Genomic DNA, 18,316 nt, shown 5'->3' on the forward strand with positions numbered 1-18,316 from the left:
CCAGATGCATTTGCTTGCCCCTCTCTGTGACTGGAAAATGTATTCCATATTCAGTTAAAGTCAGTAATTAAAAAGGCCTAATCTGCATTCACTTTGTAACCACAGGTTGAAACTCCCCCTCTGTCAACTCCAGAGGTGGGAGGGCTGCAGCTCTTAGACCCACCCTGAAGACCTCCGATTGGCTGGTGTACATTAGAACAGGTGAAATAATCTAATCTGGAATATTGCTCTCCTCACCTTTTTTAATAAACATTTTGCCTCACCACAGACCTTAATATAACAGCAGTAAAGGCAAGAGAGGAAATTGGAAACATGGCCAGGAGTGTGCCTTATGGTTCATAACAGCCCCAAATTGTGACTGTTTATTAAAACTAACACCCTTTTGTGAGGGTGTGGATCAAAATATCCAGTGGTTTCTCCTCTTTGATATTCTTTTTTTTTTTTTATAGCACTGAGTTTAAGTTTCAGTTTTAGGATTTAATTAAGTTTCTAAAATTGTTTCTGACTAAACCATTGACATAAAAAAGCAACTTGTCCATAATTTGGCCCCATCAAATATTTCCATCATTTCTTTCAATCAGTAGGAGATGTGTATGGATGGATTACCTCTTGGGCCACTGGGACAAGAAAGAGTTAAGGCAGGTGAAGGAAGGGAGGAGTGAGGAGGCCAGAGAACTGCCTCACAAAATACAATTAAGGGCCTTTCCCAGGCCTGGGGCACTCTGGTGCTGCCAGGGGAAAGGAGGACGGAGCACAATGTTCTCCTTGTCCACACACCTCCCTTTTGTTTCAGCAGCACTTTGGCTCCCACACATGCAAAAGTTTGAATTTCCTGTTGGCTCTGAGGTGAGATTTATAACATTTATTAAGGTTACTATTCATTGTGAATTTACTGGGCAATAAGCCTAAGAGCTTTTAGGGGCTTAATTGCCTGTGTTTACGGGGGTTGCAAGCTCCCCACAGCATCACTGTCAGCCAGGTTGGCCAAATGTGGACTTCTTGAGGTGTCCAGGGTGCATGTCCTAGTCCAAGGGGGAGGTCAGGGGATAGTGAAGGGATTGAAAGGGGACCATTATCATAGGGCATTAGATTGGTTTTCTGCTCTGGCTGTTTTGGTCCACTTCCCTCTGGCCCATCTACTTCATTCTGGCTATGTTTGAAGAAGTATCTGAATTTTCCATTTTCTCCAGGAAGAAAGGAGAAATAATTGGATTGAGGGGGCAGAGGGGGAGAGAGGATGGCAGGAATGGGAGTAAATATGTTTCGAACATAACATGGGCTAAATACACCTTTTCACATACAGTCACGTTTAATCTTCACGAAAGTCCTGTGGGGCAGATATTATTATTCCCACTTCACAAATGAGGAAATTGAGGCTTAGAGAAATGAAATAACGTGCTGAAATTAAAACAGCTAGTAAAAGAAAGGTCTAGCATTTAAACATCATTGTTCCGTGGCCTCTCAGTCCGAGTGCAGAGCTCCACCCTTCATTGACTCCTGCTTGAGCAGCTAGTTGCTGCTCATTCAACCTAAGCAGTTGGTCCAGTTGCGTCATCAGGACATTGGAAAGTACAGGGTTAAATGTTTTTTCTAAGATGGTGAGTTTGCTTTGTGGCAAACAGATAGCTTTTCCATTATGGTCTTATCCTTTGACCTCGCCAAACCTTTCCAGGATGGAACGGTAAGAGCAGAGTGAAGCCAATTGAGCAATGCTGTAGGCCACACAGGAAAAAGGGGCAGATATTTGTCAGTCTCCGAGAGTAGCAACGACAGAGGCAGCTCCGTAATTTGATGAAAGAGTTGGAAAGAGATAAATCCTAAGACTCATTTCATTCACTCATTTATTCAACAAATATTTGGTAAGCACTCACTCAGTGCTGGGCACTGTGGCAGGCATTGGGAGGCTAGATCCTTGAGCACACTACCTGTCCCCTTCCTCGTGTGTGGAGGTGGACAGGACGCTGCCTGTGCCCTGTCTCTTAAAGGCTCTCTCAAATCTGCCCGAAGTCTGTCATAATGACAAATTTCCCAGACTGCTTCACGGAGACAGTCCTACCACAGGGAAGAAACAAAGAAAAGGACAGAAAATAAAAAAGCTGATGAGAAGACAGTGTACTCTTCATATGAAATATACACATACACACACATTTATATGTATGTATATATACAGAGTGTACTTTACATAGCTTCATATAGAATAAATAAATTAGCAAATATATTCATGTGTGTGTGTAATCGACTGATGTCCAGTCTCAATTGCCACTATAAATTCATGATTAGACTTGTAACAGACAGAAAACCTACTGGCACAGAGGGCTAAGCAGTTGAGCTATCATTGTTGGAAATGCATTGTTCAGGACATTTGCTAATTTATTGATGCAGCAGCAGAGGTAGAATCAGATTCAGTTACTCAGGTGAAGAATAAATTGGAATATTTTGGTGCATTTCTTTTGAAAAAAAAAAAGCCACTTTACAGCCTATGTATTAAAATGACAAAGTCTTAAATAGGGATCTCTTTTTCTAAACAAAAGATATGCAAATTACAATTCAAGATTTATATTATGATAAAAACTGAAATACAAAAGAGTCATTATCCTGCAAAATGTAAAAGTACATTGCTTCATGAGTCTGTAATGATATAATGGGATGTTGATGCAGTAAGAGGTGTCAGAAGGGAGACAATGACCTTAAAATTTTAAGTCGGAAACATTAGAATTGAACAGTAAGTATCTATCTACCCGCCTAACTACCCATCTATCTATTGAATATTGCATATTTTGACGAGACGTGGAAATGTATATTTTTATCTTCTAATGATGTAGCCCTAATACGGGGATTTGGGGAGCGGAGGATGGGGAGCTACTTTTCACATAACCGTTCGAACTGGGAAATTGGATAAAGATTTTAGCTTGAGTTTTAGATTAATAGGCCTAGTTTTCATAAAAATCAGTGCTGTGTTGTGAAGCTTGGAGCCCATTCCTGGCCTATCCACAGGGCTAGTGCCTCCACATCAAATGTCAGGGATTCCAATGCTCCCTGCATAAGAGAGACTTACAGTTAGTTTGCAGGGACTCGCAATTTTTAAGATGCTGGGAGCAATTTCCAGCTGATCATTGTGTCTCCCTGGAAGAGACAGGTCAACTTAAAGAGACCACATTGGAACACAATAGATTTATTCTATCAAATCCAAGAAAAATTGCAGCAAACTGATATGTAGACTTAAAGGTATTCTACTGGCTTATTCAAAAAAAGTGGAAGTGCATATGCGTGTGTGGTGTGTGTGTGTTTCCAATGGAGACGTAGTTTAAGTAATCAAGTGATATACCACATGTGAAGCAGATGTACAAGCTTATTCCCACTACCAAGGAGAGCAGAAGGCCTGCTTTAGCTTTATTTGGCAGGAATTTATATACTTGCTTCACTATTTGATCTTAACTTAAACAAAGGACGTTGGTCTCCGCCACCACTGATTTCAGGGCAACAGCTCTGCCTTATTTCTGAAAGGCAGCAGAATTGTGACACTTCAAAAATCAGATGGTTGCACAGTATGGAAGTATCTTAAATGTTTATTTATTGTTTTAGTGAGCCAAACCCTCCTTTCCTTGTTTCTGAGTGTGCAATTGATTGCATTGAAAGTTGTAGGCAGAAGGATCTCACTTTTATACAAATGTCAGAACCTTGGCAGAGCAATTCCCAGAACTTCAGAACAAACCCAAACAAGCCAGGAACTCTAAATGAGGCCTAAGAAAATACTCTCAGACCAAACTCCTGTCAATTTTTCCATTCAGAAAGTTGCTGAGGGTCTTCTGTCAGGGCGAGCTCATGGTTTATGATTTTTGAGCCTGTGCGACGCTCCTTTCTATTTCATCTTGACTTAATGTCATTAGTCTTCCTTCACAGAAACCCGAGCGTTCATTTTCTAATCTATCTAGATGATACGCTGACAGCATTTTCCCTGATCGAGACTTTACCATTTACGTCTCTGCCTCTGTTAATCATTTTCAGAAATGAGATTTATAGTAAAAAGGATTAAATCAATTCTGACTACCTCCAAATTTCTAGGTTTTCGGGGATTCTTGATGAACATGGAAACCATGGCCCCCCGGAGATGCTTTACTAAGAAGATCATTCTTACCTTTGTTAGTTGGCCTTTCAGAGCCAGCCGCCTCTCTGTGGACCATAGCAAGTCAACCTCTCTATGCTTTGTTTGGCAGCCACACCACAGAGGCTGCCCTCTAAGTAACTCAAGCTATTTTTGATTGGAAATAGATTAGTGAGCTATCAATTCTCTTCTCCTTCATTCTCCACCTTTCCTTCTTTCTCTTCTTCCCAGTCTTAAGAGGAGTACCCTTAGGAAAGGTGTCAGCCGATTTCAATTAAGTGTTTATCTTTTGAGTTTCTCATCATGGGGTAAATTATGACATTTTTAGCAGCCAGGATTTGAAGAGAAAAATTGCACCTGTCCCAACTAAATCGTAGCTCATTTTCTTTCTTTCTAAATTTTCTAATCTTCAACTGATTTGAAATAGCATTACTCCTATGTATCAGGCTTTGTGCAAAGCAAGGGACTTTCATAAATATCATCATTTTCTCTCCTTCTCTCCCTTCCTTTGCTCCTTCCTCTTCCTTCCCTCAGTCCTTCCTTTTATTTTTTTTTCCCAAATGTACTCTCCTTATTTTGCTTCTCTGAATAGACTTTTTGCATCCTCCCTTAGTCACCTTAGATTTCCTCCTCTGCTACTCATGATGAGTAAGAACAGAGAGATCACTCTGACTGTTTTTTCCCCATCCATAAAGCCTGCCTGTCCCATGAGGTGTGCTATCTCAGCAAAAGGACAGTGGGCATATTGACATCTCCTGGTCGTGTGTCTAGGGGACCCGATTCAGTGCCTTTAAATGCACTGAACCCCTTAGTAACCAGCAGCTTCCTAGACCATCTGCTCTGTGTCGTTCCATTTGCTGTCTGCTGCAGTCGAGAACATACCTAGGTCATGATCCTCTTGGTTTGGCTTCCTTGTCTTGCCCTGTGCTCATTCCCTTGGTCTAGGTAGTCATTTTGGCTTCCTTGGCTTTATCCTTTTTACTCTACAGATTCTAGGTTCTAGAATGCAAACTGTGAATCATTTGGACTCTTCCCCTTTTTGGGCCACTCTGGGAAACCTTTGGAGATATGATTAATCTATACCCCCAGAATTTTTCCCAAGTGTCATCTTACTTGGTTACTTTATGGCTTGCTACAGTCCCCAGGTTTGAGGGGGTGGGGTTGGGTAATGTGTCAAATATTTTTGCCTCAATTTGGAATGTCTTTTTTTCGCTAAGAAGAGCTGGCCCATGTCTGTATATTGCAAAGTCAATGTGTCATCTCTCTATTTTTCCAGTGAGTGTTAAATATTCTTATGTACAAGATTTGTATCTTATATACACAAAGACTTCAATGTCCAGGATCCTGGCAATGGATGCCTGTACTACTTCTTCATAGGGATTATATTTGGAGGTGGCAGAAGCACCCCATAGTTGTTTGGACTGAGACAGCATGGTGACCTGCAACTTACAGCTCTTCCATCATCACTTCCTCTGCTAGTATCCAGGGACTAGGAAAGAACCAGGTTTACCTGTACCAGAAGGGTGAATCTCTAGCAATTCTTCACAATATGACAGGTTAAAAAGGGACATCAGAAGTAATAGCCTGACACCTTACTCCTTTGTTAGCTGATAATAAAGGATTTAGCAAGCAGGCATAGAATAATGAACATTACTAACTCATAGTTAGGGATCCCATGAGTCACATCAAGTAGGGTGCTCACCACTATCAATATCCACAACAATCACCTGCTGCATACACAAGACACTCTGCGAGTCACTGAAGATGCAAAATGTTATAAAATACAGTTTTTTCAGGGAATTATAATGAATCTAAGAGACACCACCATAGACTTAAAGGATAGGAACTACCATGGGACACTTGTTTGAACAAGAGCATTGCTGGTGTTCCAAACAGAGTACAATGACAAACTGACACAAAGTAGAACTTTACCTAATGACGTGGCTGGTGTGGGGGACTGGAATTGGCCACCCCAAGATATGTCTCTTTGGCATGAGGATTATTTTGGGCTGGTTACTTTTAAAAACTGTAGACATGAGAGAAACTCTGAAAAGTAGAATTTAACCCTTTGTAAAGAGACATTTACATTTGTAGAGGAAATCTCCATGCGTAAAGGTGTCTCCCTCTCTGCACCAGGAAGAAGGAGGGATGAACTTATCTCTAGAAACTCTTATCAATGCAGAAGGCAAAGACTTAAATCTGCATAATAACCTTACTCTTGTTTACTGTGCTTTTCTGGTAATCTCCCATAACTGACTCCCCCCACCCCCAACATCATCCTTTGTTTTTAGCTGAGGATGGTATTTAAGGTGAGAGCTTCTGTCATTTTGGCTAGTTGCTCAGTTTTTCTGGGTCTCTCCCATGTATACATGTTATAGAGCTTTGTTTAATTTTCTCCTGTTATTTGGTCTCATGTGAATTTAGTTCATTGTCCGGCCAGAAGGACCCAGAGTGGGTAGAGAAAATGTCTTCCTCCCCTACAGTTTGACAACTTGGATGGGATAAAATTTCACTGGCTGAACACTGAATTTGTTGTCCAGCCAGAAGGACCCAGAATGGATAGAGGAAATGTCTTCCTCCCCAACACTGACTTCATGGGTGTGTGACCTGTGCAGTCTCACGGGACCTCACACTTGATTTAATTCTCTGCTGTCACTATCTATAAATTCTTAATAATTTAATCTTTGAATGTTTTGTAAGTGAAGCTGAAGGGACAATGGAGAATGCACATGAGCAGAGGATATATGTGCAACAAGCATGTCTGTCTTTCTTTGCTACCCCATTTGCACATAGAATTCATAGAGCCCTATGAACATAGAATTCTGGTGGACCCACAATGTATGAGAGTAAAGGGAGACTCAAAGCAAGTACAAGGTAAGCGTGTTGCATCTGTGACTGTAACCAAAGGAGGGGGACACTGATATCCCTTAGAGGCCTGGTTTTCCATTCCACCAGAATTTGCTTCAAACACAGAACGTGGAAAGAAGGCATGGTGTTCTAAGAGATGCAAACAATCAAGGAACCATATCATATCATTTCTTACTCATGTTACTTCCGTGTGTTAGTCAACCACTTATGCTGAAAGTGATGACATGGAAGGAAAAGAAACGATAGGGCAACACGTAGATACTTTTCCTTTCAGTCCTTCCATATTCATCAGTCGACTGAAGGTAGCATTTTGGTAGAATGTGTGTATAACTTATAATAAAAACAGTTGAGTTAGTTTTGTGCAACATTTCCACTGATTTGGTAACAAAATACATATGAATGTACCAATTACAAAATAAAAATTGTGCAGTTTCAGCAATACAATATACAATTCAAGTGCTCTCATATTTACAGTTAAAATTAGCATTGCACAATATAAAGATGAATGTTAAAATTCATGCTAATAATTTAAAATTTTTATTTACTTAGAATAATGTTGAATAGCAAATAAAAACCATCATGACAATTCAAGAAAGAGACAACAGAAGAAAGGAAACAGCTTTATAATTTGATGTGTTTAATGGCATTTGTTTCCTGTTTTTTGAAGAAGGGTCTCCACGTTTTTGTTTTTCGCTGGGTACCACAGAATACCTGCATGAGAGTCCTGATGGAAAGATAAAACCAAGAGAAGAAAAGAGCCTCCATTGGGAGTGCTACCTGTATGCCCTGAAATTGATTTCCCTGATTTGGTCCATGAGTACCAAATTGAAAGTGTGAACACTCAAAAACATTTGTTCTATTGATTCTAAGCTTAGAAAGTTAAACCTATCCCAAATGTTTGATAAATTCTCAATTTTCTTCTCTTCTGTTTACGCTTTTTAATTTTTTATATATTCAACTCTTAAACCCTTGTCTGTAATTGACTTGGGGTAAGGTGTAGGGCCAGAGAAATTAGATTTTTTTTCTCAAAATGCCTTACTTGTCTCCTGAATCATATTTAAATTCCTTATTTTTATTTGTAAGCTCCTTATAAATGCTTCTTTCAACTTCCACCTATTTCTTTTCCCTTGCTGTCCACACCCCTGAACACTACCTATGTTCTACCGTATTTCTACGGGGTTCTCAATTCCAACCCAGTAACCATCTTAATATCTTTTACAGAACTTGCCTCCTCTACTTCTTAAGTCACATGTACCACTCTTCCTACCTGGACCGATCTCACAAAACCGATTATTCTTATTTATCCCTTCTCCCAATGGAGATTTCTCTGTCTCACTCCACCTCACCTTAACTACAGATCCATCAAGAGAGGTGAAATACTTTATAGCTATAAAGCACTACACAAATATAAAGCATAATTATTAAAGTCATTTTTATTATATTGATGACAGTTAACACTTGCTAAGGGCTTAATATATGCCAGGCAGTGTTCTAAACTTTTACTTGTATTAATTCCTTTGTATTCTCACAACCACATGGAGCAGTTAAGTAACTTGTTAAATAGCTAATAAGTGGTGGAGTGGGATTCCAACTAAGCAATTTTCCTGTTTTGCCTTCCTAAGGAGAGATCCTGTAAAGTCTCATAACATTATACGTTAGTATGCAATAATACTGATCAATTGGCATGGATTTACAAAGACTCTACTTCCGTATGCCCAAGAGGAAGAGGAGAGCAAAACTCCAAAATTTTCATATAGAGAATTGCCTGCCAGAAAAATCCACCCATTGTTTTCATCTATGGTTTGGTCTGGTTCAGTTTTGTTTTTTAATTTTAGAGAACAGATCTTCTCTGGGAAGTCAGATTTTGCTTTGATTTTCCACCCGAGACCGGAGCGTAGAGAACATACAGATCTTTGCTCTCTCCCACAGATGCTTACTCAAGCTGTGTGACCACCAGCCTGTAAGCGGTGTGACCACCACCACTACATTGCAATCCACTTGGAACTTCCTACAGGACCACCCAGAAGCTGCAGCTGGTGCTGAGGACGGTGGCCGCCTGTTTACATGAGACTGTGAGCTGAAGGAAATGGACAGTACCTGCTTTCTGTTGTCAGCCAAAGACTTGATTCCCGTGGAAAGATCCAATGTGTAATCTAGAAATATTCATAGGCCTTAGGCCCTAACTATTCCAGACGTGAGGGTGTTCTCTTCCCAGAACTGGGGCAGACGGGAGCTTCTCCCAGGATGCTGGCAGCTGCCCCTGCTCCAGCAGAGCCAGCTATAGGTCTGGGAACGTGGGTCAGACAGAATCCAAACGTGCTGATCCTCAGATAGGCCATGTTTGAAAGAGACATTTTCTCATGCAAAGACTTTCTGTTGAATCATATCCTATGCACTATCTCTGGTTTCTCAGAGAGTGCAATGCTGAATTTGTAAGGGAAAAAAAACGTGTTCTTAAAATCCTTGCCTGTATATTTGTGGATAGCCAAGTTCATGTCTAGCCACCCCAGGAGGGCATTTGGCAATTGTACAAAAGAAAGCTTTTCTGCCTGGATGAATAACAGTGTCCAGATAAGCTGATTGGTAAGGTGAGGGGTGCCTGTGGAAGCAACAAAGAGTTTTCTAGAGTTGTTAGCAATGCCTTCATAACCTACTTTTGGTAACAGATTTTCTGCTAAACAGGTTATCTTACTTCTATGCTTTTGTAAATCAAATCTTTCTTTGCAATTTTGTTTTGGAACTTTTTTAGAGGGCTCACAATTTAAAGATTTTCTAACATCTACTTCCACGGTAAATTCAGATGTTCAAAGATCAAGTTGCCTTGAATTGAGGGGGACATGGGTTAACAACTTGGTCTCTTCAGCTTTGCCCTTTTAACGAGACCATTCCATGCCCTCTGGAGTCTGTGTTCCAGTAGGCCCCAGGAAGGAGAAAGGAGAAGACAAGTCTAGAGACAAGCATGAAGGCGGCTGAGGCTTTTTCCTTGTTGTTAGGCACAGAGATAATCATTTGAGACTGAGTCTTGAGAGGAAAAGTGCACTACAATTTATTGAATTGGTAGTATGCACCAGGCATTGAATTGCACAACAGCCCCACGGGGGAAGAAGAAAATGAGATAACACTTAATGTGCACCCACTATCCAATGGGCAGGAAGCGAGTAGCTTTACAACGTATTGTTTCATTTAGTCTTTATAATTAGGGTCGCTAGAGTTAGCAAATTAAAATCTAGTTAACATTCAGTTAAATTTGAATTTCAGATAAGCAGCAAATATTTTTCAGTATAAGTATGTTCCCTACAATACTTGGAATATACTTATACAAAAAAAAATTGTTGCTTATCTGAAATTTATATTTAAAAGAGTGTCCTGTATTTTATCTGGCAATCTATTTATAATAATCCTAAGAAGGAGGAATTATTTTCCCATTTTATAATTGAGGAAACTAAGGCTCAGAGACATTAAGAAATTTGCCCAAGATAGTAAGTAATGGCAGAGTTGGGATAACAATCTGGTTGTTTGATTCTAAATGCTATACCATCAATAACTATACCACACAGTCTCCTCATCCTAGCTAACAAATAGTCAGTCTTGATTCAGTTGAATAAGCTGCCTCAAGAGAAAGAGCTAACTTCAATTTCAAATACTAGATATGTGTTAACGTTAATATTTATTAATTAGGATCTGTCTAGTCCAAAACCCTGTGTTAGAAAGGATGAATGATGAAGACAATTTAAGATTCAGGGCTTGCCCTCATAGGAAAATATAACGTAGGGGAGAAGATGAACCAGAGAGAGAGAGAGAGGAAATGCTGAATGTGTTGCTAGTCAGTTTCAAGTGTTTCAACAGGAACGTTGGCGTTGCAGTTGATTCTGCTTTAAAATCTTGAGGTGCTCTGGAGAGCGTCTTGGTGGAGGGGCAAAGTGGGTGCTGAGTGAGGGAAGTTGATGACCATTCTCAGTGTTTCCAAAGATGAAATTCCTCCTTGTCGAGCAGCATCTGCCTCTTTGTGGTGTCCCCAACACCTCCAGTCTACAGCTTCAGGTTTCACAGTGACTTTCAGGGTTTGGCTGTCACATTGCTTGTCTCGCTGATAACCAGGGTGACTTTGGCAAATCTGTCCAGGGAAGAGGCTGCCCCCTTCCCTCCCCAGAACTTTATTTGAAACCCACCCATCGCTGCCAGCTTGTGTGAAGATGATCAAGCAAGATTGAAAAGAAAGCAGAATCCAACACAGCAAGTATTAGAAGTTCAAAGAAGTTAATCATCATAAAATACTATTTGAGTACTTCCTTTGTGTCAAGCATTGTGTCAGATGTTTTATAAATATTCTTCCTAAACATCACAAGAAAAAAGTAAGGTAGGGATTATCATCTCTATCTTACAGATGAGAACACTGAGGCTCAGAGATGGTAAGGAACATGGTGAAGGTCACACAGCTCGTCTGAGTGTCTATCTGCTCTGAGCCCCTGCTTTGTATATAGTACAGAGCTCCCTCCTTAAAACAAACCGAACTGAGCCTTCTTTCCTCCAGACAGGCAGAGAAATTCACCAATGAAGAGCAAGCAGAAAGAGATGATGTTTGGGGCCTTAGTGGAAAGAAGCAGGGCTGAATCTAATACCATTCTCTCTTATCTCTTAATTGAAGCCAGGGTACACATGCTCGTTTTTTTGTAGCTAACATCAAAACCAGAAATCAACACTGTGCAAATATATATCTAACAGTATAGCTTACAGTGTGATTCCTTTTGCCTATATCATTTTACAAAATAGAAAAGATTTGGGAAGAGAAACTTAGAACTGGACAAACAGAAAAGCCAATATTTTGATAATAAGGGACTTTTTAAAGTTGAAGTTCTGTTTTAGATAAGGAAAAGCTTTTCAGAATGCTTTTTATATAACATCATATTTCTGTATTTATAGTCAATTCCTGCCTCCACTTTGCTTCTCCTACGCCACAATGCTAAGTTTTCCTTCATATTTTCCCGATGGCTAAAGTTCTGCTTCTGAAAATTATCCATTAAAATTTTATCAATTTTGTATTTTGGTGAGACAGGACGAGGAAATGCCATGGTGAAATTAGATTTTTCTCTGACATCAGGCGCCCAGTCAGCAATCCAATCCCATGTGTTTCTATTGAGACATTAGGGTTTGATATAATTTTGGGCAGAAAACATTTTAAAAATGAAACAATTGAATTTTCTAGATGGTCTTGGGGACCACTTAGCTTAAGAGAATACACTTCCAAATCAAAAGCCTTTCAATCATTTGAAATATTATTTGGAAGATATTTGCTCTGTGTGTAGTAGCAGTTTGAATTCGTATTGAATGTTTGACCGGCTCGTGCACACATAGATGATGTATGAAATTATTATTTCATATTTTTCTAGTGTTTGCATTGCAAGTGACATCTGGCTGACAGGAACTTGGAGAAATGGGATACAAAGTGAACGCTGCAGTTACCACAAGCATCGTATTTATCAAGATATAAGATTGGTCTGTCTTTGTTTAACCTAGGGAACTTGGAGTGGTGACTGGCAAGCGCTGCGTTTTTGTGCTGCCTGCGTGTTTTAACTGAGCTGTTTAGTAAAAAAGTAGTCAAAGAATAAACACTAGTTGCATTATTTGTTCTGCTCATGAAAGGAAATATTATACATCCTAATGGTGAGAAAACACATTTAAATTATATCTGATACAATTTTCATACATTTTGCCTGTATTCAGAGAATTTACGGATTTCATGTTAGAAAAGCATGCATACTGAGTGCCATTCAACATCACTCAGAAAACCTAATGTGGGAGAAAAAAGAACTCAATGGCGTATTTAGTTTTATTTTCTAATTTGTGAATGTGCAACATTGAAGTAAGACATGTGAAAACATGTAGTAGAGTGTTTGTAAGCTCTGACTCTGTTGAAGTACACACATATAAATACGCGCATTTTCCTTTTCTCCCTTTTCATGGAGGTCATGGTGCAAATTGTTAATTCAGTCATGAGAAATACCATTCATTTAACAAAAATTTATGTGCCTACCATAGACTGTGTACTAGCCAGGTACTGGAGATATGCAGAGGAATCAGACCATCTCTGCTCTTAAACTCATAGGCAGGTAACAGGGGAGGTCAATATGAGACAATTAAGTACAATATAGGGTTATAGATACCATGACAAAAGTATAGAATTGTTGACAAGGTAGGGGCAAAATGGTGACAGTGGTCCATCTACCAAAGACAGACTAGGGAACAGAAAAGGCATTGTGAAAGCCTTTCAGTATATAAAAGTCAGACATGCTCAGTTTTTGAAACTTGAAAATTTCAGGAAAATGGAAGATGGCAAAAATCATCCTTTTCTTATCATCTAAAGACAAATACTGCCAACCTACTTCTCACATTTCCCTCCAGTCTTTTCTCAATAACTTTTCTTTTAGTTTTGAAAGCATTGTGGTAGTACTGCAAATATACTGCATATATTCAAAAAGAAATAATATGCTGCTTTCAGTAAAAAACCAAACATCATTGTTGAGTGCATTTCCATGTTATTTTAAACTCTTCCTATACACGGTTATTAATGTTTGTATAATAATCCAATTACTATTCAATGCCATAAATTAGCCATTACTCTATTACGACATTGGTTGTTTTCCATCTTCAACCAACAGTAAGTTGATGATATGTAAGAAAAAGGAATTCAAGAGGAGAGAGATAAATCTCCAATGGTGGGATTCCTGGCACCAGAATAAGACATGAAAAGGTAAATATTTATTCAGCATCTCTTACAGTGCTATGTACTTTATAGGTACTATTTTGCTCACTGCTACAAGAATCCTGATTCAAGTGTGGTACAACAGAAATAAACTATGGATTCACCCGGAGCTGAGTTCAAATTTAATTCTCAGCTTTGTGCCCCTGAGTGATTCCAGAAAACTAGTTAATCTCCATGACTCTCAGCTTCCTTATTTGTGAATTGGGGAAGTATTAGCATTTATTCATTTAACAAGAATTTGTGAGGCTCATAATACGTATAAGGTATCTTGCTAGGCATAGGGGAGGTAAGATGAATATGATGTGTCTCGTGTCTGAGGAGCTGACAGCATAGTGGCAGACTCAGACATGGAAACGGGCCCAACAGGTCCCAGGGGAACACAGATGAGAAAGGAATTCATTCTTCCTAGTGGAGTAACACTTGATCTGGATTCTAATGAGGAGCAGGTTTTAACTTGCTGTTCTTCATCAACAGCATTCATCTTCTGCTAGTCAAGCAATCACACGGTGGTGGTGTGCGTGTTTGTTCTTGGCCCTGCCCTGAGGAAGCTTACCAGCTAGTTTTAGTCCTAATGTCCAGAAGAATGTGCCTCCTGTTTTATAGACGAGCACGCTATCTTATTTAAGAAGTGATTGTGTTGGTTCAGAGGTGATTGGTTTCTGCCGGAGGCCTTCCCTCTAAGAGATGTGTCTAATCTTGTAAACAAAGGGTCTTGTTCACCCATCAAGGGCAATCTTTTGACACTGTATTTTCAAAGCCTCATTAATCTGAATAAAACTGTTACTAAAATGTCTGGGTTTTGCAAAAGGACAGTGGCATTAAGCAATGGACAGACGTACTCTGTAATCAGATTTGGACCTGCACATGTTAAGTCCCTCCCTGCTAAAAATTCCCAAATCTAAAATGAAAGCCAGAATACTCAGACCTAATGGCAAGTTTTCAAACATTCATAATTCAACAAATTAAAATGCTTCAGACACCATTAAAGTTGTCATTTGCACCAGAAAGATAATTTTAGCAAATTTTTGTCTCCTTCTCCTCCTGATACTTTTCATAAAAGTGTGTCTGAAGGTTCACCAAATATGGGAAGGTAAATATATTTTCAAATCTCACTAATCAATTCTAATTTTAAAATAAAACAATCTATGACTCTTCTGTTTTAAACCAATGGTACGTCAATTAGCTATTGCCATAAAGCTACGGCACATTTCAGTGGCTGAAAACAATTATTTATTTAGTTTTTGAGGGTTGAGTTAACTGGGATTTGGCTTGCCTGGACTGGTCATGCCTAGTGTGGCTCTGTTCCATGTGTCACTTATTCCCCTCTTAAGACCTGTGAGTTACTTTAGGCATGTCCTTCTCATGGCAATGGCAGTCACAAAAGAAGAGTCCAATCACGTTTCAAACCTCTGCTCACATCACATCTGCTAACATCCTAGTGGCCAAAGCAAGTCATTCAGCCAAGTGGAGTCCAGGCTCGGGAGAGCACTGAGGAGTTACATGTCAAACAGCAAGGATATAGGGAGTGGTGAAGCACTGGGGTCATTCACGCAATCTACCCCATATGGCCATAGTACTTTTCCTCAAAGAAGAATGGAGTTTAAATTCAATAGGTTTTTATTTTTTAATTACCATTTATTTAAAGCCTTCTATATTCCAAGCACTAACATTATCTCATTATCTTCCTGCAATCCTACAAAACATTTCAAATCCTACAAAGCATTTCAACATCCCGATTATGCAGATGAAGAAACTGAGGCTCAGAGATGTTGAGTAAAATGCTTAGGTTTTGGTGGCTGGTCAGCTGCAGAGTCTGGAGTTAAATCTTGCCTGTGGACTCTGGGCTTTGCTGTCTTTCTTTCTGCTCTGTAATGCTGCCTCTATGTAAAATTTCAACTGTAAAATTTAAGAACAGGATGGAATTTTAGAACTTATCTTGTCTAATCTCTTTATTTTGTAGTAGAAACAACAGAGCCCCAGAGAGATGATTTCCATATTTTTGTCTTACTAATTAGTAGAAAATGCAAAGACTAGAACCTGAATCTCTTGATTCCTCATTTTCTCTCTTTCATGCATGTTTTTTCGTTGTACACCAATAAACTGAATGCCTACTATGTGACAGGCACTGCATTGATCCAGTCTTCTGGTGCTAAAATTATATCCTAATGATAGAAATGAAGAGGAATACAAAGTTCCTTGAGTACCTACTATGTGACACAATGGTTGTCCATGTTTGCCTAAAATTTACCAAAAAATGAAATTCTAAACTCCTGCATCAATCTATTTCAACTAAAGTAGAGATAAATTTTCTCTTTGGCATAGATGCAATACACATTTCATAGAAGCCAAGTTGGTCTGGGAGGCTGCAGGAGCTGTGCAGGTTGCCCAAGACTTACTGCTGATGTAGAAGGTGGGCACCTTGCTCACCTCTGGCAGCTGTGTACCAACACCGAAACCGTACAGCTGCCAGGCCTCAACTTCATTAGAGTTGACCTTCAGATGGATTTTGCAAACCACTCACATAGATCTCTCTTTTTGGAAAGTTTTCAGAGTAAAAAAGGAGAAAACAATAAAATGCCTCCAATTTGCACTCCCTCCCTCTGAGATCTGCTACATTCAGCCCCCAGGCTCTCCCCAGCACTGAGTCATTATCCCCAGTGAGTCCCACAAGCCCAAGACTGATGGAAAACAAGGGAAATATGGCCTACTGCTGTTTGCATGGGATCAGAACTGCCTTCCCCATGTTGCTGGGCCTGTGGGATTAGCTGTGGGAGGATGAGGAAGATATAGAGGAAAGTTGGAGACCAACACACCTGGGTATGAGAGATACTGGGGCAAGTCATGTGGCATTTCCCTCTCAAAAAAAGAAAGTGTCACCTGCACCGAGGCTAGGGCCTGGCACATAGTAGGTGTTTGGTAAATATTTGGTGAATGAGTGTTGATTGAATGAATCTCCCTAGTGTCCTGGCTTGTCTGGTTGTGTTTCACTTGATCTGGGGGAAAGTCTGTTTGCTCAGGGCTCTGGTACCGCACAGAGGATGGTTTAGGCTCTGTATTCAATCATTCAAGCAATGTGTGTGCCTGTTTACTGCGTTCCAGGCATTGAGCAGATGACAGCAAACCATATGCAGTTGCTACCCTCATGGACTTGCAATCTAATGAGATAAGTCAGACATGAGTTTTGAATCCTGACTCTGCCACTTATTAGCTCTTTGTGGGCAGGTTATTTACATCTTTGTGCCTCGGTGTCCTCATATGGTAAAAAAAAAGTATGAGAATAATACCTAATTAAATTAACATATATAAAGTACTTGGAATATTGTCTGACATTTAAAAAGTATATGCAAATGTTTGTGACTACCTCCTATATTGTTGTGAGGATTAAATGTGAAAATGCACGTAGAGATCTGACCATGATGCTGGCACATATTAAGAACTTCATAAATGGTAAATACTATTATTACCCATTATATGTAGCTTTAAACATTATAGCAATTCTAAACTTGATGTGGCGGAGGTAAGAAGTGGTAGGGACTAGGTTGGAAGGAGAGTAAAGCTGGGTCTCATGCAGCTAAAAATCTAATCTGTTTCCTGATTCTCAGACAGATACCTTGAACAACACACACACACACACACACACACACACACCATTTACAGCGTGTTTAAGGGCACATCTAGGAGGAAGGTGCTGTGTCCCTAAATAAAGTCTCCTTAAAAGTTGAAATCTGTTATTCTGGATTCACCCTCATCTTAGGCCACAGTTATTCCACTTAGCCTTACCAGAATGCAGCTGGAGGGAATTTCCAGAAAGACCCGGAGAAGATGCCATGCCAGCCAGAGCACCTCTGTGTGTGTGGGAGGGGCAGCTCCTTTCTGCTCTTGAGGGATTCTTCCCCATCCTCAGAGCCTGTCAACATCTGCAGAATGATGCATTTTCCTTCACATTTATGTTCCTTTCCTATATTAAGTGTTTCTTACTCTGTATTGCCCTGTTCCTTTGGATCCAATGAAACCTTTGGAGATCTCCCATTAATCATTCTTAATTTTATTCCTTTCGTCCTTTCCCACTGGATTTCCACTAGGGCCTCTCCTCCTGTACATAATCACTCCAACTTGTTATTTTTCCTTCTCTGTGGGTTTCTCCCTCCATTTGAATAGCTCACTCATAAACAGCATCATTGAGACTCAAGATAAGTAGACGTACAAGTGCCTCTGTACTTGAGGCTTCCCATCTGGGCAAATCCTCATCCTCTGCTGAAGCATGTCTATGACTTAAGCTCCCACGGTCCTCTTCAGCAGCAGCGGAACATCTGCTCTCTCCTCTTCCCTCCCACGGCATCCCAGCGAATGTGGCAAACGGAATCACACCCAGACCTCCACCCAGCCCCAAGTCCAGCTCCCCCAGCATGCACCTGTGTTGGAAAAGCAGGAGAGCAGTGACCAGGCTAGGAGGAGGAGGAGGAAAGATGTTAAGAACATTAGAACACACATCTTGGGGCTACACCCTAGAAGAGTGACTTAGTAACAGTCCACACAAATAAGAAAAGTTATTCTGAACAAGATTCCAAAGAGTTGCTCTCTGTTTT

The 18,316-nt window shown here is 40.0% G+C and overlaps 2 long non-coding RNA genes across 3 annotated transcripts in view; one reads left to right on the top strand and one right to left on the bottom strand.

Annotated features, from left to right (window-relative positions):
- LOC139079053 (uncharacterized) overlaps positions 1–18,316 on the bottom strand; it is a 138,744-nt gene that overhangs the window by 70,900 nt on the left and 49,528 nt on the right. The window lies entirely within an intron of this gene.
- Positions 716–12,593, top strand: LOC139079054 (uncharacterized). Its single transcript, XR_011532312.1, has 2 exons — positions 716–846; positions 8,900–12,593. It is a non-coding gene; the product is annotated as an uncharacterized lncRNA (long non-coding RNA).

The sequence above is a fragment of the Equus przewalskii genome, chromosome 24 (genome assembly GCF_037783145.1).
Source record: "Equus przewalskii isolate Varuska chromosome 24, EquPr2, whole genome shotgun sequence".
Taxonomy (NCBI): domain Eukaryota; kingdom Metazoa; phylum Chordata; class Mammalia; order Perissodactyla; family Equidae; genus Equus; species Equus przewalskii.